This window comes from Myotis myotis, unplaced genomic scaffold, assembly GCF_014108235.1.
Source record: "Myotis myotis isolate mMyoMyo1 unplaced genomic scaffold, mMyoMyo1.p scaffold_m19_p_15, whole genome shotgun sequence".
NCBI lineage: Eukaryota > Metazoa > Chordata > Mammalia > Chiroptera > Vespertilionidae > Myotis > Myotis myotis.
The window spans coordinates 18,298,712-18,320,872 of record NW_023416319.1 but is presented as its reverse complement, the minus strand read 5'-3'; the positions used below and the strand labels follow the sequence as shown (position 1 = coordinate 18,320,872).

At 42.2% G+C, this 22,161-nt stretch overlaps 1 protein-coding gene across 12 annotated transcripts in view; it reads right to left on the bottom strand.

Moving 5' to 3' along the window:
- LOC118669864 (dynamin binding protein) overlaps window positions 1-21,921 on the bottom strand; it is a 96,282-nt gene extending 74,361 nt beyond the window's left edge. For 4 of the 12 annotated variants that reach the window (XM_036336367.1, XM_036336366.1, XM_036336356.1 and 1 more), the window contains exons 1-4: window positions 21,810-21,906; window positions 18,155-18,281; window positions 4,291-4,354; window positions 2,080-2,306 (exon numbers count right to left, since the gene is read on the bottom strand). The gene's annotated coding sequence lies outside the window, so the exon portion shown is untranslated. The other 8 variants (XM_036336357.1, XM_036336359.1, XM_036336358.1 and 5 more) reach the window with 8 other exon arrangements.
- Between the last annotated feature and the right edge of the window lie 240 nt (window positions 21,922-22,161).

Genomic DNA, 22,161 nt, shown 5'->3' with positions numbered 1-22,161 from the left:
CGTTATTTACATGGGGATTTTACATGTGACATTTCATTGACTTCCCATAACCATCTTAAAAATAGGATACTGAGGCTCAGCAAGTTAGAAAACTAATTTGTCCAAGCTCCCAGAGTTAGTTCATAGCAGCAGGGCCAGAATTCAGACCAAAGGCATTTGACTCCTACCTACTGAGAATGTGCCTGCAAAATAAATAAATAAATAAATAAATAAATAAATAACGTAGAGTAAATAACAGCAGCAGACAGTGGCTGAGGTTTCAAACATACTGAAAAAGTAAAAATTCGTAAAAAAAAGCCGAAACCGGTTTGGCTCAGTGGATAGAGCGTCGGCCTGCGGACTGAAAGGTCCCAGGTTCAATTCCGGTCAAGGGCATGTACCTGGGTTGCGGGCACATCCCCAGTAGGAGATGTGCAGGAGGCAGCTGATCGATGTTTCTCTCTCATCGATGTTTCTAACTCTCTATCTCTCTCTCTTCCTCTCTGTAAAAAATCAATAAAATATATTTTTAAAAAAATTTGTAAAAAAGAACAAAGACAGGCTATGTAGATAGCACCTCCAGACCAAACTTTGTACACTACACCAGCTCAAGAATATGTTTTCGGTTCAAAGACACCTATGTCCCAACCTTGCGTAGCATCCTTGCATGGATTCGGTGTCATATATAATTGGTCCCCAATTTCACAGGCTCAAAGAGGTGATGTCATTTGTCCAAAGTCACACAGTAAGTCAGAGATGGAACTGGGAACCCAGATCTGCCTGTCTCCAAAGTCTAGGACAGGGCTGGTACAGCAGGCGCTCTGTAAATGTTAGCAATGATTACTACACATCATTGCCATAACCAGCTACAAGCTCAAATCTGTGTCACTGATATGGCATCACTAGACAGTGTGCTGTTTCAAGTTTATAAACACTACAGAATTTACCATTTCAACATGTCAAAACTTGGACCAGGTTTAAAAGGACACATTATGTATCTCTCGGCCTTCTTCAAAAGACACTGCACATGGCTTAATTCTTTGGCTGATGGATACAAGTGCATTATGAAGACCATACATTACTATACTGTGTTGTAACACATCACACCAGTGCTGTACAGCTTCTAAGTCTTTCTCTTTTGATGTCAGCCTTCCCTCTGCTATCAGTTCATCTTCTCTGTCAACTTTCCCAACCTCTTCCTAGATGGTTGTTTATAATCTCCCAGGGCAGGGGGACCACACATCACCGCCAAAATTGTTCGAAGTTCCCAGATAAATAAAAAGTAAACAAGCTCCAAATGAGAGGCTCCCAAACTCTCCTGTGATGGTAAAATACATGTGTTCCTGCTCGCGTTTTTCAAGTTATTTTTTATGTGCTCTGAGGCCCTGTGCTTAGTTTCTGGCCGGCTCCCAAGGAGCTAAAGCTGCCAGATGTCAGATTTCCACAGAAGGGTGTGTCATAAATATGTGTTTTTTTTAAAACAAACAGAGTATTTTGCAAGCCTCTTAGCCATCTATACATTATTAAAACAACTCCCAAGATTGGGACAAGGTGGATATTATTTTCCTTCTGCTACATTTTCTCACTACAAATTCCATCTCACTATCTGACTAAATACATACCTCGTTCTCTACAATACCAAGTAAAGAATAAGTATAAGCCCTGAGGATGACTGAGAGAGCTACCCATCGCACTGAGGAGTGACCTTTGTCATCTGAAAGAGTTAAAGCTTCTCCCTGAGAACGTCTTTGCTCTACCCGAAAATGACTCAGAAGCAGAGGAGGAGGGTCTGGCTCAATAAATACTTTTACTGACTGACCTCCTACCCTATTGGAATGAGTGCATAATCGCCGAGGGATACACGCCCTGGAAGGGCGCTGAAGTCAGAGCCTGGCTAAATTACAGGATTCGTGCATGAGACAGGAAAGGAGACCTCAGTGTCCTCTGTTTTATGTGGAGTTTCATGAATTTTCTCTCAGTGTTCTCTGCTCATAGAATACGCTATGAAAAGCAACCATCACTGTTCCTATCCGGCCCATTTTAGAAGCCTGAACATACAGTTTTCAAACAATCATAAAGAGCTTATATAAGTTGTTCCACCAATTCCAGATGGAAGGCAAAAGAACTGCAGAGGAAATCAGCACAGATGGGCTTGAGAGAAAGCAGAGGAAATGACTGCCTTCGTGGCGTGGCGTCAGGGGCATCTGAAGTCTGCCGGGGAAACAACACCTTCTCCTGCTGTGAATGCCTGCAGTTCCACTGCTGCACTCATCCCGCATTGGGGACATACAAATCCTTAATTCTTCAGACCCTTGTTGCATGTAAGACTGTATAAGGAAAGAGATTTTTGTCGGTTTTATTCACTGATCTAGAGCAGTACTCGGTACATACAACACTCTCAAATATTTGGTGAGCAAATGACTTACTGAACTTTAGGAGAATACATGAGACTGTTTATATAAAAATCTCTACTTCCACTTATCTAACACTAAACCGTCTCTTCTCTTCCAATTTGTATATAAATCTTCCAGATCAAACATTAAAATCTTAAACTTCATTCATCCTCTGCAGCCCACAGGCGGTACACTAATGAACGGCGACGGCTATTATTTGAGAATTTATCACATGCCAGACATGGACAAGGAGCTTGCAGCACTGCAAGTACAGAGAGACCAAAGCACTAGAGCCAGGCTGCATGGGTTCAAATCCCAGTGCCACCGCTAAGCAATATACTTAACTCTCTAGAGCAGTGGTTCTCAACCCTCCTAATGCCGCGACTCTAATACAGTTCCTCATGTTGTGGTGGCCCCCAACCATAAAATTATTTTCGTTGCTACTTCATAACTAATTTTGCTACTGTTATGAATCGTAATGTAAATATCTGATATGGAGGATGTATTTTCATTGTTACAAATGGAACATAATTAAAGCATAGTGATTAATCACAAAAACAATATGTAATTATATATGTGTTTTCCGATGGTCTTAGGCAACCCCTGTGAAAGGGTCGTTCGATCCCCCCCAAAGGGATCGCGACCCACAGGTTGAGAACCGCTGCTCTAGAGAATAGCAAAGCCAGAACCAGACCTCAGGCCTGCTTGATTCCAATGCCCATGTTCTTTTTACTATAAACACTGCTTCTCTTAAATCTCAATGATTCGTCCTTCAAAATCTTTTAGACTTCCATTTTCCTCTTTGGTTCTCTGACATTTTATTATGAAAAGTTTCAAATAGTGAGGTTAAAAAAAATTTACACCCACCTCTTAGATTCTATCAATATCTTACTGTGCTCCTTGATCACTTATCATCTATCTCTTTATCCATCTATCAACCCATGTTATTTTTGATGCATTTAAAGTATTTTTTATTTTATTTCTGATGCATTTAAAAATAAACCACAGATATTTCTCCCAGTACGTCAGCATATTTATCTTAACTGGAGCTTATTATTTGTTTATAGAGGTTTTTGTTTTGCTTTTTGGAAGTACCATTTTCCTCTCTTCTTGGCCAAGGACATAATTCTTTTCTCCCCACTAATCTGTCAGTGAACTGGTTAATCTTTTAAACTGCCGATTTTTATTGGTTGCTTAGGAATTGACAAGGTCTTCCTATTTTCACATATTCAACAATGTTTATCAAGCCAAATGGAATCAAATTCCCATGCAAGCTAAAAATATGGTTCTACTGGATAGGCTAATCAACTGATGACATTTAACCCAGAATTCTTTAAATACTTATTCTCTAATCCTGTTGGTGGTTGACAAGAGCATTTAGAGACTTCTCTTTTGTCCCAAGCAACCGGACTCCTATCCCAAAGTATCGATCTCAAATCTACAAGATAAAATAAAACCCTGCAGATAACCCGACCATTGACCTCTAACTTCAGAGATTCTCAGGCTAAATTTAGAGAGACAGAGAGCGAGACTGACTTGAGGAAGGCTAGCAAGCATATTCTGTCTTGGAAGGACAGAAAACATGCCAGTATTTGAAAGACTGAGACAGTCGTGCCAAGAACCTTTTTAATCCAGCTTTTCTAAACTTGTCTGGCACAGTATACTTTTTTTTAGGTAAAACTTCAAAAATGTTTAACTATCTCACCCCACTTATTCATAAGTAGTCCTCTTGGTTCAGGCCGATCCAAGCAAAATACTCTCCGCTCCCATACAGCTCTTTCTGTCCAGAACTTGTTCCTTTGTTTTCATGCTGTTTCTTTTATCCATGATGGGTTCTCCTGTCTTTCCACACATTTATACTCCCCACTCTCCACTTCCTCCAAATGATGCCCACCTCGCCTGCTCGAGCCCACCTCACCTTTCATGTCTCAGCGCCTACAGCCGTGCTCTGACATCATCCTGTAGATTTGTGAAACACCAGGCTAGACATGTAAAAGGTAAAACCATGAGAGTGAATGCATTCATACGCAGAAATAGAATAACATTTAAAAGCGTGGGTCATGCAACCTTTGACAGATGAATGGATAACAAGATGTGGTGCACACATACAACGGGATAGTATACACAAAACGTGGTGTGTGTCTACAATGGAATATTATACACAAAACGTGGTGTGTGCCTACAATGGAATATTATACACAAAACGTGGTGTGTGCCTACAATGGAATATTATACACAAAACGTGGTGTGTGCCTACAATGGAATATTATTCAGCCTTTAAAAGGAAGGACAATCTGATACATGCTACGATATGAATGAACTTTGAGGACATTATACTAAGTCACAAAAAAGACAAATACTGTATATCTTCACTAACATGAGATATCAAGAATAGTCAAGCTCAGAGAAACAAAAAGTAGAATGGTGGTTACCAGAGGATGTGGGGGGGGGGGGGGGGGAATGGGTTTCAGTTTGAGAAGATGAAAAAGTTCTTAAGATGGATGGTGGTGCCCTAGCTAATTTGGCTCGGTGGATAGAGCGTCAACCTGCGGACCGAAGGGTCCTGGGTTCGATTCTGGTCAGGGGCACATGCCTGGGTTGCGGGTTTGATCCCTAGGAGGGGACATACAAGAGGCAGCCAATCAATGATTCTCTCTCATTATTGATGTTTCTATCTCTCTCTCCCTTTTCCTTTCCTCTCTGAAATCAATAAAGATATATTAAAAAAGAAAAAAGATGGATGGTGGTGATAGTTGCACAACAATGTGAGTGTACTGAATGCCACAGAAATGTACCCTTAAAATGGGAAAATGGTAAATTCTATGTTATATATATTTACCACAATAAAAAGATCTTTAAAAATGCATGTCATAAAATGTGAGAGTGGGTGAAAGAAGGCCTGGGAAACTTCAGTAATTTTAATAAGCAGCATATCTACAAGTCTGGACATGCTTTACTAAAAAAATCTTCTGAGATCACAAACTATAAACATTTGCTTTGATAAATACTGATATTAAACAACATAAGTAATTTCCAGTTCAGCCTTTTGAGAAAAGATCTGAACCTGGGACAGACTGAGGACTGGATGACAAGCATGTGCTGTGTCTTCCACTTCCCCTCCCAGGTCTGTCCTCCACCCTTCACCTGCTCTGCGCTCCATGAGGCTGACCCATAAGAACTGCATCCAGGTGCCCTTGCCTCTGGCTTCCAGTTGGGTTCAGCCAATGGGTAACACCAGCAGGAGATCGAAGGTAGAGGACAGTGAGTTTGGGCTATGTATCCCCTGGCTGCCTCCCTGCTGGGCTGTCAATTGGCTACACGGTTCTACTAAAGGCCACAGCCACATCAGAAGGACCCCACAAAATAGCTCCTTCTGTTGAGTTAGTGCCCTGCCCCTCAGGCCTCGGGTGGCTCTCCTGCTAACCATGGGGCACAGTATGGTTCTTTGCTATTTTTCCTAAACCTGCCCATTCCATTGTAAGTAAGAGCTCCTCAAATTACCCAATTTTGGTGTGCCTTCTACATTCTGCTGGGCCCCTGAGGGACACATGCCTAAAACGATTTTTAGGATTTATGAGAACTATGCATAAAAAACATGGGGAGAACCTAGAAAACTACAAAATTAGTCCCGAAATCTATCATTCTAAATCCAGGTGAGAGGTAAGAGCTAGAGATATAAATTTTGAAGGCTTTAAAGATATTTAGAAAGATATTGATGCCTCTACCCCCACCAGCCCTCAAATCAGCCCCACTTTTGATGAACTAGGTGCATAGGACCCAGACTTAAATTCTTATTGTGAAATTCTGAGCAATCTATTTTTCTTGCAGAAAAGTAGGGCATAAAAGTGTGAGAGTTTTGAAAATTTACTATATTCTTTCAAACATTCTAATGTTGCCCAATCCATAGCATAAGTCTAAATTCTAGACTTCCAGAAGAAAATATCTGAAGGGGTTTCCTTAGCCGGAAGACGAGGGACTGTGGTTTCTCCTTGTTTGCTTCTACAGAGGGTGCGGGAGCAGCACAGCGCACCTCTGCCTACCTGAGGAGGGCAGGGGGAGCGGGTGCTCCTTGTGGGGACCACAGTATGGGCTCCTTCAGAGGAATATGCGTTCATGGGCATCTGGAAACTTCCATGTCTTGAAATTAAAATCTCCAGAAAACATAATCTTTTGGGAATGGGAATCCATTTTTAAAAAAAAAAAATTATTTTAAATTGATTTCAGAGAAGAAGGGAGAGGGAAAAAGAGATAGAAACATCAGTGATGAGAGATAATCATTGATTGGCTGCCCTTACATGCCCCCCACTGGAGATTGAGCGGGCAACCCAGGCATGTGCCCTGACAGGGAATCAGCCATGACTTCCTGGTTCATAGGTCGATGCTCAACCACTGAGCCACACCAGCTGGGTGGAATTCTTTTTTTAAATTACAAGTCTTAGCAATAAGACTATTTAAACTCAAAAGCAACAGCATAGTTTTCTTACTGTTGGCAATACAAGGCTAAAAAGAACAGCCTCTTTCTTTTGTGTGAAAGGATAAGAGGTGTCAGAAAATGAAGTCTAAATATCTTTCAGGAAGGAAATGGGAAAGGCTAGAGAAACAGCATTTCCTTCTCTGGTTTATGTGGCTGGAGTTCATCTTGGACAGAAGGTCAGCGGTCACTGACAGGTGATCACTCAAAGAACTAGCACCGGGTGGAGAGGAAAAGTGGACCCTGCCCTTCCTCCCCCGATGAGGCTGAGGAGTGTGGCCTGGGCCATATGTCCTCCTGCAGGCTCTTCTGCCAGCTCATACACTCTCCTGATGACAGCAGCGCTGACTCACATGTGCTTTGGCTAAACAGGCTATGGAATGTAGGACTGGAAGAAAAATGGAAAGCCTGTTCTGACTTAGGTGGGATGATTAGAGAAACATGGGAGTAAAAGAAAGGAATCTGCTCTCGGAAACTCTCTTACAATTTATATTATATTTTGCTTCTTTCAAACATCTCAAGTTGGAAGGCAGTAATGTCAGCAAATAGAACAAGATATACATCAGAGTTTCTGTCCTTCAGTCCTTTTCAGGATTTAAGCTGAACAACTCTTGTCTAAAACACCCAGAAACATAGACATTTAAATTAAGGAATTTTCAGGATCAGCTCCTCTGGGATAGCTGTTTTAACCAACCTCAGGATTCCACCCTCACCTCCCACCCCCACATTAAGCTGATGTTTTTAAGCTACTTTTTAAAATTTTGCTTATAAATCTCTACATCAATTTTGTGAGTTTCTTGGCAAAACTGCACTAGTGGAGGAAGGTCCCAAGACCTACCAAATCTGAGGAAATGTACATTAAAAAAACATTTTCAAATGGATCAACCTAAGAATTACTGAAGTATCCTCTCAGATTCACATTTCTTAAATTTGAATGAGATTTCTTGAATCTCAAATATGGGAGGGAATTTAAGAATCACTGATTCATGCCCTAACTGGTTTGGCTCAGTGGATAGAGCGTCGGCCTGCGGACTGGAAGGTCCCAGGTTTGATTCCGGTCAAGGGCATGTACCTTGGTTGTGGGCACATCCCCAGTAGGAGGTGTGCAGGAGGCAGCTGATCAATGTTTCTTTCCCATCGATGTTTCTGACTCTCTATCCCTCTCCCTTCCTTTCTGTAAAAAATCAATTAAATATACTAAAAAAAAAAAGAAAAAGAATCACTGAGTCATAAGTACCGGTAAATACATTGGACATGTCTGAGCTAAGTAGCTTAGTGGCACATTAAAATTAACAGCTCCTTTATGCTGTGTATGTAATAAATGCCCAGATAATACATCCAATAGCAGCTGCAGAAGTGCAGATTAAGATGAAACTAAAATGAAACTTTAGGGTGAGGCTGCTTATAGCAAGGAGCACAGCAAACATGTGAAAACAGGCAGTGTTGAGGACAGCTTCCAGAAAAGGCCAGGCGCACTTACTAACCCAGTGTTCCACGCTGTGAGGATAAATGTTACAGAGATCTGCGAGATAGGCATCTTGTTTCTCTTCCTTATCTGTTTTAAGTACAAACTAGTTTTTCTGCTAAAGAAAAAGATTTAAAAAGACATGAGTTTCCCTAAACTCTGGCCTATCTTACAGTATTAAAGTATTCCGGGTATTTTAGAAGAATCAAGAAAGCAATTCAGAAAACTAGGGAACAACAACAACAAAAAACCTGAGAAAAAGTGGGGTGGGGGTGGGGGGGATGATTTAGATCATTTTAAGGAGCACCAACATCCAACCACCTGGAAAACAGGGACCAGTCGCTTTATACAAACTAATGGCAAAAACTAAAACTTGACACTTATAGAAACTAGAAAAGGAACGTAGAAGGAAAGGAAAATGTACATACAGAATCTTCCAGTTACTATTCAAATGAACCAGAGAGTTATGTGAAGCCACAGCAAACCCACTGAATGGCAGATTCCTTGGATAGTGTCATGAGAAGGATTTAATGTCCTAAATCAGGATGTCCAAACCTAAATTCAACAACGGAGTGGTTCACCTGATATAAAAAAAATCTCTGACAGAAGAGAAGGGGTAACAGTATGATGTAAAGACAATAATAAATCTATGTGGATATCAGGTATATAGGGCTATTCAAATTTTCCATTTCTTCTTGCCTCAGTTTTGATAAGTTGTATTTTTCAAGAAACTTGTCCATTTAACCCAAGCTTAAACTTGCTGGCATAAAGTTGTTCACAATATCCTTTATTAACCCTTTAGTATCTGCATGATCTAGAATAATATATAGGGAAATTTGTGTTTTCTCTCCTTTTTTCTTAGTCTTGCTAGGGGAACTTCAATTTTGAATTAAAATAAACCAAGAATCAGTAAATTGCCACAATTCACAAATCATCCCCAGTTGTCTAAGATCTTTGGCATCCCCTGTCAATTTTTAGTCATTCCTATACCCATGTCCACTCATACCGTGTTCATGTGAGGTTCAGCTACTTCTTGTGCTTATAATATACACTCAGTAGATCAAATTGCTATTCAAAATCTTCACCTTCTTGTAATATAATTATGTATCTATAACCTTTGCCATATAATTATGTAGTGCCTTCCATTGTGGGCAGAGTGAACTTCCCTGAAACATTCTTGTTGGACTTGGCCATGCGACTTGAGAAATGAAGTGCCAGTGGAGATGACATGAGCAGGAGTTTTAAACCACATTTTATGGTTTAGCCTGTCCCCTTGTGTTCCTATAACCTACCATAAGAAGGGCCACTGCCCCTTCAGTCTGCGCCCCTAGTCTGAAGGCAAGGGGAAAAGACTTAAACCAGAATGGAAGCCTATAGAGTTCTGCCTGGCCCAGACTAGATCAACCAAACCTATAAAAATGAAAGAAAATGATTGTTGTGATAAGCAGTTGAGATTTTGTAGTTATTTGTTTATGAAAAAGAGAGAGAGAGAATATAGATGTTGGATGTTTTGACTAGAATAGCTGAACACCTCTCTTCCATCAAATACACATATGTCTCCCTGGCCAGTGTGGCTCAGTTGGTTGGGCATCACCCTGTGCACCCAAAGGTTGCTGGTTTGATTCCGGTCAGAGCACATGTCCAGGTTGCAGGCTCCATCTCCTGCAGGAGGCAGCCGACCCATGTTCCCCTCTCACATCAATGTTTCTCTCTCTCTCCTGCCCTCTTCCTCTCTAAAAATCAATTAAAAAAAAAACAAAAACCTTTAAAATGTACACATAAGTCATCATCTGGATAAACTTCTATGATCTGTTTAGACCCAATTCAAATGATAGCTCCTCTCTGAAGCCTGTGAGATTAGTCCTTACCCCCTGTATGCCCTACAGGGCAGGGATTCTTTTTGCCTCATTTATTCACTGATGTATATCAAGCACTTAATGCACTGCCTGGTACATACTAGTAGAAGGCCCTCCATAAACATTGCAGAATGAATGATTTAACACACTGAACTACTTTAAGTTATATATAAAAATATGTATTCACATTCCCAGTGATCATGCTACTCTTTCCCACAGAGCTGTAAAGGGTCTCATATACTTTAAAAGGGTAACGTTTATGTTATGTGAATTATATCAATTTTTTAAAATGAGTATCTCTGTTTCAGAAATTGCTATGCTTCAAGTAAAACAGTGAAGGCATACATAAATATTTTGCCTTAGAAAAAAGCTAGAAATCTAAATAGCTTATCTATTCTACCCCTCTCCCTCACCCATGAAGTTTTCCTATACTTCATATTTTAAAAAAAGTTCTACACTCGTGTTTTATACTAGCCATAAGCTGGGAATAGGGGGAAGATAATACAGTGTTTTGCCCTAACCGGTTTGGCTTAGTGGATAGAGCGTCGGCCTGCGGACTAAGGGGTCCCAGGTTCAATTCCAGTCAAGGGCATGTACCTTGGTTGTGGGCACATCCCCAGTGGGGAGTGTACAGGAGGCAGCTGATCGATGTTTCTAGCTCTCTATCCCTCTCCCTTCCTCTCTGTAAAAAACAATAAAATAAAAAAATATATTAAAAAATACAGTGTTTGATTACATGGACTTTCACTGGGCAGGAATACACAAAGGGCAAACTTAAAAAAAGAAATCATATATGCTATTAAGTTATATTAAGTAATACTATATTCATTGCAGTGAAGAGCTCAGACTCTAAAGTCAGAGAGAATTAGGTACAGTTGCTGTCTGCCTTTTCTCAAGCTAAGTGACCTTGGGCAAGTTACTTACACCCTCTGAACCTTCCTTTCTTCATCTATAAACTGAAGAAAATGATAGTAATTTACTTCATGGGCAGTTATGAGGATTAAATTAGATAATGTCAGTGAAACATTTAATACAGTTCCTGGCAAACAATAAGCACTCAGTAAAGGTTGGTTACGAGAAAGGTCTGATGACAACGGAGGAGGAGGAGGAGGAGGAGGAGGAGGAGGAGGAGGAGGAGGAGGAGGAGGAGGAGGAGGAGGGGGAGGAGGGCTGTCATCACCACCCAGACCGATTATAACATAAACTAGTACAGATGGGGCAGCAACTTCTGGGTGGGGTGAACTGCTCAAAACTGCCATTGTCTTCTGGAGAGGAAGGGGGGGTACAGTAATCTGTGGTTACTGGACACAAGGACAAGGCAACTGACATCCCCCTCCACCCAAAGCCCTAAGTGAGCTGCGTATTCACAACAGACCCACGAGGATTTGGCCGCGGTTTACAAGTGGGATCCCTGCATTCGGGTCCAAGAAAACCTTTGCCAAATGCCTCCCAGGGATAGAAGAGGGATACGAAATTAATCAATCTACTCTTCTAAAAACATTATCCCGTACTTCTAGGAAAAGTAGTGGCACTACTGTTAAATCCCTTGAGTGCACTGGTCTTTTAAAAATTATTCTTTGGGGCTTGGAAATTACAAATTTGAGATTGGCAGTGTTCTACTTGAGACTCTAGCCATCTCTTCTTTGGGACTGCTGTGACAGCTTCCTAGATGGTAAGTTACCTACCAGTCTCATCTCCCTCTGTTCCACACTGCGACTAGGATCTCTTCTTACATACAAAATCTCAGAACCTTTGCAGATCGTGCAAAGCTCATCATGACCTGGTCCCTGCCTCATTCCTGAACACTCTCCACCTACCACATACCTTAAGCTCTAGCCTCACCCAAACACTGGCAGTTCTCTGCAGGCACAGCTTTATAATACAACACAATTACATCTGCAGATTGCTTCTCAAACATATTATCTCATGTGTGTGTTGTTGCTACCTGTGCTTGGGTATGAATAAGAAGTGCCTATTTTTATTATTAACCGATCACTGCAAGGAATAATATACCAGCAAATCACCTCTGGTTAATACTTTTATTGTGAATAATAATAATATTTTAATTTGTAGATAAGTAAATCCAAGCATAGGTTCACACTTCAACAATTTTTATTCTTTTTACTTTAATATTGAGTCACTGCCCAGCAGAACTATCATATTTGACTAACAGGTCAAGGCAACAAGACTGAAAAAAAAAAAAAAGAAAAGAAACTGATTCTCTTCATGTCTAGAGTGGTCCAAATATTATGATGACTGAACAACATATACATAGAGGCAGCAAAAAGGACAGTTAATACAAATTATGGGTTTAAAAGCGTATGTATCAGTATTATGCTCCACAGTCCAGCTAGCTGCTAAATTATACAGGAACCCAACAAGCACTAACAAAAGTCTGGTTTTAATGTAAACTCATTCTCCTCTTACCTGACCCTCCAGGGATTCTGTTTCCTGATAAGCAGATCTCACTGTAAGACAATAATATCCCAAGGAGGTTCTGGCACTGAGCCCTGCGATCCTTAAAGCAACAAATGCTGTCTGAAAGAAGAAAGCCAGACTACTCACTCACTTCTCAACTCTCTGCCCTAACACAAGGGAGCAGAGACTGCCTTGCCAAATAACAGTTATAAAATTTCTCCAGAGGCAAAATGTTTTTAAATAGAGATGGTCTGCTGTTGATCTCATTCCTAACACCTAGCGCATTTTGGAAGACTCCTCAGAAATGACCTCTGAGCCAGACCAAGCTACGTGGGTCAGCACATCCTTTCTATTTATGGAAGCTGAATAACTTGGAACCTCCTATAATGATCGATAGATGAAAAAGTGAGTTAACTCACCACAGGTCAATAAAGCTTTGTCAAAAGCCACTTAAAAAATTCCAGAATGCGGGAAAGAAAAGCCCAGTTTCTTCAACAAATGTTTTGTAATCAAAACATTCAAATTAAAAAGGAAGGAAAGGAAACTTATCAATTAAAAGCTACTTAAGCTGAATCGGTTTGGCTCAGTGGATAGAGCGTCGGCCTGCGGACTCAAGGGTCCCGGGTTCGATTCTGGTCAAGGCCATGTACCTTGGTTGCGGGCACATCCCCACTGGGGGGTGTGCAGGAGGCAGCTGATCGATGTTTCTAGCTCTCTATCCCTCTCCCTTCTTCTCTGTAAAAACTCAATAAAATATATTTTAAAAAAATAAAAAATAAAAGCTACTTAAGAAACACATAAACTAAATGCAAGGTGTGCACATTTCTTGGATGCCAATTCAAACAAATAAATTGTTTTAAAAAATTGAGATGAATGGGGAAATTTGGAACATTAACTAGATTCTTGATTGCATTAATGACTGCTCCCTTTTTTAGGTGACAATCATGGTATTGTTATCATACGTAAATTAAAGGGAATCTTTTTTTTTTTTTAAGTCATTAGAACCAGAGAGTCTACAACAGGGGAAAGGAAGGTAGAATACAGAAACTAACTCAGTTTTATAGATCTTAAGTTGAGAGTTGGGTACATGGATATTTGTCTTATTATTTTTTATCCATTTTTGAATGAAACACAGAAAAATGGAAAGAAGAAATACTCATCATTATAATTCATAATATACTTATTGCTATCATTATTGTTGTAGGAAAGAAAAAGAGATCCATCTAATTAGAGTACAAAGTGGAGACAGGGAAGTAATTTGAATATATGGTAGATTTGGACCAGAGTTAAGGGCCAGGCAGCAGAGTTTAAGATTTGTTGGGGGAATTGTTGGGTAACAAGTGTCCAGCCACAGAGTAAGAAATTAAAGCAGTCCAGTAACAGTCTATACGGGATAGCACTATGGTGTATGTATGGCAGCCTTATTTTTTTTTAGTGCCCTATACAGTGCAGCTGACGACTTGAGGCCTTGCTTTGTAATAAAGTGAGCGGGCACACGTGGCATGACTGCTCAGCATGACAATCCTGAACCAGGTCCGGAAATGACAGCAAAGCCAAAGGTTTCTGCACTGCTGGGAATGGGAGGGAAGAAAAAACTAGAAAGGGGGAGGGCATGGGCACGAGGCTAGGGAGTTCAGCACAACGCGGCACATCCACTGCGACTTTTCTGCTGATGGGGCGCATCGTTGATCCAGAGAGAATCACCTCAGCAGAACAATGCAGTGTGCTGGGCCTAGAACCCAGGGCCAAAACGTCAGCACTGATCACTCTCCTGGGCCCTACTCCCACCACGTGCTTGTCAGCAACATACACCGCACACATACCACTTTCAAACCGTAGGCTGAGCGGCCAAAACAGATGTAGAGAAATGAGGCCTGTGGCTGGGTTGACGGTTATGCTTACAGGGTCAACGTGGAAATGAGGATTCTACTAGCTTATTGAACCCATGTATTTCAAGGAGGCTACGAGAACGTTCTTTCCTACCCCTCCCTTAGATTTCCCTTCTCTGGATCATAGTGCTGCCTCTTTAATGGTGGATTTGTTTTATGGATCCACCTGTGGAAGGCACACTATGTGCCAGGCACAGCTCACGGTGCTTAAGAGCCATCAGGGAATAAAAGAAAGATTCCTGGCCCTGAAGAACTTTTCCCTTGACTGGAGGGGCAGGCAGACAAGTGCTTTTTGGAAACTGACAGGTGTTCCTGCAAAATGAAGGAAACATAACAAGGTGAAGGGTGGAGAGTGCAGAGGGGAGGGCAGTTTGATACTGAAGCCACCAGCTGATGGAAATACTGACTTTGGAATTCTGCCCCTGTCCTCTATCACCACTCCCCCTCACCACTCATCACACTAGCAAAGGTGGTCGGGGAAACAAGACAATTGTCGGGTTTATTTCAGAGTCAAAAAAATAACTAAATTCAACTATTTCCTCTACACTCTTTTTCTGAAAAATGAAAGCAAATGTGGTCTAAAGAAGGAAGGCACTAACTGAAGTGAAGCAAAGTGATACCAAACAGATTTCTCCTCCCCATCTCCTCCCTACCATAGTCTGTGGCTTGTTGGCATTTATGTCATGAGGGGCCCATGCTGTCACAATGAGCCTGGATCCTTTATGCACAATGGCATAGCCTGTTGGGAGTAATTAGCAAGCTATTACCCAACTCCTATAAACTAATGGTATCTTTCTTATTGTTTTGTGTGGTTTTTTCCAGAGGATCACTCGAAGCAAGTCAAACAAGAGTTGATGGCCTAGCCCTGAAAAAGGAGGGGTGATACAAATTATGTGGCCCAATTCTAAATGCTTTCTCCTCTTCCACAGACATGTCCTCCCACCACAAAAAAAAGGGGGGGGGGCACAGAGAGAGAAAAAAACTATGATTAAATGGGGATTGGTGCTAAAAGGCAAGAGTAAAGATTTGCTTCTCTATATTTTGCAAACTTCTATCATGAAAATGTATAATGTTCACAATTAGGAAAAAACAACCCAACCATATAGAGATACTTGAGAGATAGATGGCCAAAAGATGGCCATGAGGATCAATTGCTCGACACCCTAACACTTCTGATTGCTGAAGAACTACCTGTTGAACTATTCAATCTTTTGTGAGATACTAGTATACACGCAGGTTAGACTTATACCCAGAGTAGAGCCTGATCCACAGAGGAAGAGAACTATAATCTCTCATATCTTATATTTAAATCATGCTGACGACTATAGTTATGATGCTGAAGATGGCTCTCCCATTCTTCACACCAGCTGTTTAAATTTTGACTCTTAACAGCAGGAAGAAAAGCTGATCTAATGGTGAAATAAACTTATACTGGAATCATGAGATGTTTACCATAAATTTATATATAAGGTTCAGAAATATTGAAGACTTATTAATCGTCTTTTGCTTGAAACTTAACCTTGGCATAGGCTTAGGATTTTGGCATGTACACTCTGAGACATGATTCAAAATGGCAACAAAATTATGAAGTGTTTAGAAATTAACTTAACCAAGAATATCCTTCTAGAGTAGACCTTTATAGTGAAAACCTTAAAGTTCTAATAAAAAACTTAAAAATGAGCAGATGAAGTATTTAGGGATAAAGGAGCATGATGTGTGCAACTAACTCAAATGGGTCAAGAAAAAAAAGCACAGAAATGTGGAAAGGGAGTAATAGAGCAAATATGGTAAAATGCTAACATTGGTGAGTCTAGGTGAGGAATATACAGAAGCTCTTTGTACTAATCTTAGAACTCTTCTGTTAGTTTTAAATCTTTTCCAAATAAAACAAAAATTATTTTTAAAAGTTGAGCTGGAAAAAAAAAAGAGAGACACACATTACATGCTCTTGGAGGAAATATGTTAATATCAAAAAGATGTCAAGCCTCTCTTAAATAATTTATAAATTCAATGTAATCCCAATTTAAAAAAATCCTCAAAAATATAATTTTGGAAGAACCTGATAAACTTATTCCAAATGTTATACGGGAAAATAATTATATGAAACAAATCATTTATTCCAGGAGAGCTAAGTAAACTTAAATACAAAGACCAGAAACAGGGCACTTGTTGTGCTGGTCATGAGGACATATTACTAAATCACTGTAATAAAAACAGAACAATAAAAAATATGGAGCAAAAGCTGACAGATTCATGGAACAGAACAGAGCCCTAGAGACGGACCAGTATATCCATGGACACCATATGAGAAAAAGGGTACCACAATTCAATGCAGGCAAGCCTGGGCTTTTTGGAGATGTTATTGGGGAGGGGGGGGGGGAGGGCGGAGGGGAGGAAAGGCTCATTAAATAACAGTAGAGGCTGGATCACTAACACCACATGCAAGGTGGGCTCCAGATGAACTGAAGATATAGCTGTGACCTAGGGGTTGGGAGGGGCTTCTTACACAAAAGTCGACAAGCATAAAACAGTCCAAGAATGTATTTATATGATTACATCAAAATTAAGAAATTTTTCTTGATCAAAGGATAACAAAGGCAACATTAACAGGTGACCAATGAGAAGATATCTGCAAAGTCTATATGTGACAGAGTGATTATCTATATTATAAAATCACTTCTACAAGTCAAAGGCAACACAGATAGCAACGCCAATAGAAAATGAGCGAAGATGTAAGCAGCGGCTGTATCTGAATGCATAAGAGATCCTTAAAATCATTAGTAATGAAAAAAACACAACTCAAAAGGACAAGATCGCACTTTGCACCTATGAGATGAGAAAAGGGAAAGAGCCGCATAAAGCTGAGTGCTGGTGGGACATAACGATAAGGAGCCTTCGAACTCTTGTGGAGGGAGAGAGACGGGTGCAGCGCTTGTGGAGAGGAATCTGGCACTGTTTCCGCAAGTTCTGTACATGCAAACCTATAATCCAGCATCTCCCTTCTAAGTATACATCCCCCAGATAAATTATACGGCGTTATAAGGATACTCATTGCAGCAACATTTTTGGTGTTAGAGAGTAGGGACATTCTGAGTATCTATCACAAAGAGAGCATTTAAGAAAAGTTATTGTGTGCACGCAGCATGGAGGATTCAGAAACAAAGAATTAGATGTACGCATAGAAACATGGATGGATCTTATAAACAGTCTTAGAAAAAAAAAGCAAAATAAAACAGAGCATTAGAAAGATACACATTTAGAAAACAAACATCCCCACTTTGCAAGATCCTATACAGACATAAAACAAAAACAAAACAAAAAAACACCCACATTAACTCCATTAGGATAAGTACCTATGAAGCACAAGGTGAATGGGAAGAGGTTAAGGTGAATTAAAAACAAAAGAAACCTTTTGGACTCCTTGCATGCTAAAAAACAATTCAAATGACCCATGATAAATAGAAAATTAGAATTGTTTCCTTCCCAAAAGTTTCCAACTTTCCCAACAACAAAAGCTACTCTGGTTGCCAGCTCTGTTGATGAGTAACAGCTTTTCATCCTTTTTCAAGCAGGAAGGGAAAATTCAGGGATCAGCAGGGTACTACAGGGATCAGCAGAGAATATTCACGAAAGAGTGTTTTTTGTTCTCAGGACCTGACACCTGACTGGAAAGACCTGATTACCTCTGATTTGCGGTGATTCAGCTACAGGTGTGTCAGCAGCGTCACGTTTTCAGGTCATTTGAAGCTCTCTAATTTTAGAACCTGTTGGCATACAATCCTCTGGCTCCCGTGGAAATGTGCCATACGACTAAGAATCATAAAAATGGAGTATAATTTAGGGTCACACAGCTAGTATGAAAGGGTAGTCCCTTGACCCCCTTCTGTCAATTCTTGCCCAGCAGCTGGAGTGACCCTGTTAAAATATGTCATCATGAGTGCCTTTGTTCCAAGCCCTCTAACGGTTGCTTCCCCCTCACTCAGAGTAAAAGCCAAAGTCCTTCAATGGCCTGCAGTGACGCGCCCCCTCCCACTCCCACCGCCTCTCCTCTGCTGCCACTCACTCCTCACCCACATTGATACAGCCTGGCCTCCATAACCTCACAGTCTCTCACACATGCCAAGCACGCGCCTGCATCCGGAGCTTGGGACTTGCTCATCCCTCTGCCCCCTGCTCTCTCCCTCGTTCACCTTCAAGTCATAGATCAAAAATGATCTTAGTAGAGGCCTTCTCTAACCTCTTTGTATAAAAAGTAACCCCGCCCGCCCCCCTCCCCACGACACACACACACCCTTTCGCACTTAGATCTCTTTCTTTAACGTTCACTGTAAACTTGTGATTGTGCGGCCTTCTATCTGTTCACACAGTTGTTTACAGTCTGCCTCCCCTCCACTAGAATGTCTATTGCAGGAGGGCAGGGCTTTGTCTGTTTCATTCACAGCCGTATCCCTCGCACCTAGAACACTGCCTGGCACATACAGGTGCTCAGTGACTATTTGGTGAGTGAATGAACAAACCAGGAGCAAAACCCATGCCTTCGAACTTCCTAGCACAATGCCCTGTATGCTCCACTGTGCTGCCTGGGTTGTTAATCATATCCTTCATGTTAGAAAACCCTACAAATCTAAAAATGAAATAATACACTTTCAATATTACACTTTCTATGTCTATTTTACCTCCTCCTATGGCTGACTTTTATAGCAGCGAGGATAAAGCCTACAAGCAAAAGCTAAGACCTTGGTTTATTTACTGGCTCTTTCATTATAGACTGTGGTATAATCTGATTTTATGGCTGCAACTTTAGACCTTTTTTGCCTTTCCAGGGGAGAGAGTTAATGATCTCATAATTAACTGCTAATGAACAAGACTAAGTTATCCAATTTTGAATATTAGTCTATTCAAATGTTTTCCTGAGCTAAGAATAATAAAGAAATATTTAATATTAACTGATGTGAAATTTTTGTAAGTATTCTGAGTGAATTTTAAGGATGCTTTAGCTGAAGACCAAGCACACTTGAAAATTTCAGAGCAGATAATCTTGTAATAATGCTATGTTGTCAGTAATTAACTGACTTCAGGAAATGACAGAATAATAAACCAAAAAAATAATTCAAGCCTTATACTTGGCAATAGGCATGCAAGCCTCCATTTGCATTCTGTTTTAATTGTGTTTATCATTTTTTTAAAAGTCTCCATAAAAATTCAACACGGAAGTATCTGTTAATTTTTAAAAATTGCTTTTTGATTAGTTTAGCCCCAAACTGATAAAGTGACTGGGAAGGTTGAGAGTAATAAGGACTTTGAAGGTTCACCACGCATCCTGCAGAAAGGATGTCCCTCTGAGGCAGAAATAAATAACTGTTATTGGCACAGGGAAGATAAAGACCTAAACACCGTCTACCTGAACCAGGGCCTCATGGTGTCTGGCACTCTGTTCTAAAAGTGAATCACCACCATTAGTTTTAGGACATCTTAAGTGGTGACTCAAGATTTACGACTTCCATCCTTTGAGTGGAGAAAATGTAATGTAACTCAGCCAGTGCTTGAAGGAGCTATGAACATTGTCATGTGGGTGAAAGGCACGTGACAAGGGTCTCTGCAGGTAAGAGGGGAACTCAGAAGAAAGGAGCCAGAAAGAAGAAACAGGAGGCAGGGAAGGGTCCGCTTTGGGGCTGCAAGACAAAATAAGTAACTTGCACATAGTTGGACAGATTGTCTATAAAGATTATGGTTATATCTCAGCTGAAAACACACATAATATGAACACTGTTGAAAAGGCATCTTATCACATTTTCTGAGGCAGAATGTTCTCATCCTATTGCAGAAGATATCTGGCCCTGCACAGGCCCCACGCTCGGGTCAGACTTCAGCTGCTCTCCCCCATACACAAAGCGCTCCATTCGCGCCTGAGTTTAAGTGAACTTAACACTGCAGGATCTGTCACTGGAAAAATCACTTTTCACTTATGTTAGCCCAACACTGATAAAGTAACTGGGAGGGCTGAGGAAAAAATAATGAACTTCAAGATTCGCTACGCAGCATGCAGAATTTTAAACCTGTTTTCTTGAAACTTTTTGTTGTCACAATGAGGACATGTTTCAAATTTGTAATATGTAAAATCAGGGAACTTTAGAGGTGGAAGGGGGCGGGGCTTAGAGAGCCTTTAATAATTTAGAGAAAAATGGGTACTAGGAGATTAACTTGCCCACCACAGGGAGTCTATTCATGTTGAGAGTAATCAGTACGGCACTAACTCGGAGAAATCATGCCTGCATGCTGACAGGTACTTCAGTCGTACAAAATACAGCTATGGAGTAATCAGTCCTACTCTCCCCCTGTAACGCAGCTACGCTAACAGTTGAAGCTAAATTATGCGCAAACTCTAAATAGTAGTGCTACCAATGGCTTGCCATGTACAATCAGGAAAAGTTTCCATACACAATGCCCTTCTTACTGTAAAACACACCGAAAGGCAAGGTACCCACATGACAGATTAATGTACCCTACATTATTACATAGATGAGACAATCAAGGATCACGAGATTGCTTTTCAAGTGGAGGGGGTCTCTCTCGCATTTAAAATTTAACCCTATACCCCAAGCATTCTCCACAGCGCCTAACTTGCAGCAGACCTAGCCTGTTCTCAACCCCAATATTTTTTCATTCAACTGCCAGCATCGTCCCCCTTTGCGGGGCTTATGTGCTTTGAGAGACTGTTGCCTGGTGGACATCAGTACCTGTGGCAGGCACGCAGGTGTCTGCTGGTAACTGCACCCCCCCCCCCGCACCCCCACCCCATGATCAACTAGCACCTCTAGCTCAGCAGGTCTCACTCTTGCTTTAGAAACCAGCCCTCCCAGCCTCCGTGACCCAGATTCATTCACTCCTATGGACTGGGTGTGACTCCGGGCTGCAGAAGAAGGTCTCCATCTGTAAACCAAGGAGGCTGGGCGAAGGCTGAATTCTTTCCCAGCTTTCAAATTCCGCCCCATCGCCGGAGGGGCCGGGCGGTGCGGGGCCAGGAGCCCGGGGCTTGCCAGGCACCGTGTAGAAAGCCCACGTCCGCATCCCCCTGACCGCAAGGCCACCGGCCCCTCCGGCTCCCCGGGACCTCGCAGGACCCGACCCGGTCGTGGACCCGAGGGCGCCGAGGAGGAGGGCCCGGAGCCCCACCGCCCAAGGGCGCGCTGGCCCCCGGCAGCGGCCGCCGCGGGGCAGGGGCGGCGCAGGCCGGGCCGCGCGGCGCCGCAGTCCCTCCGGGCGCGGGTGCCCGGTGCCCGCGGCCCCCGGACCAGGACCAGGGCTTCCCGCCCCGCCCCGCCCCGCCCGGCCTCTGACCTGCTCTCCGCCGCTCGGCGATCCCTCGGTGCCGCCGGCAATTGCGGCCGCCCGTCCCGGGCCGCTGTCACCTCCGCCCCGGGCAGCGGCGGGCGGGTCAATCCAATGTGACTCAGAGCGGCCGCCCCGCCCCGCCCCGCCCCCCGCCCAGGCTTCCGCCTCGTGGGCCCCGAGGCAACACGCTTCGCCCGGGCCCAGGCCCCGCCCACCGGTGACGTCAGGGGGCGGTGCTCCGGGACCTCCCCGGGGAGACTGACCCGCTGGTGCGTCCCGGGCGCCCTCTGCTCGCGGGCGGGCGGTCCTGCGCGCAGCTCCGGTGAATAGCAAGTTCCTCTCCCTGCAGTTCCTTCAC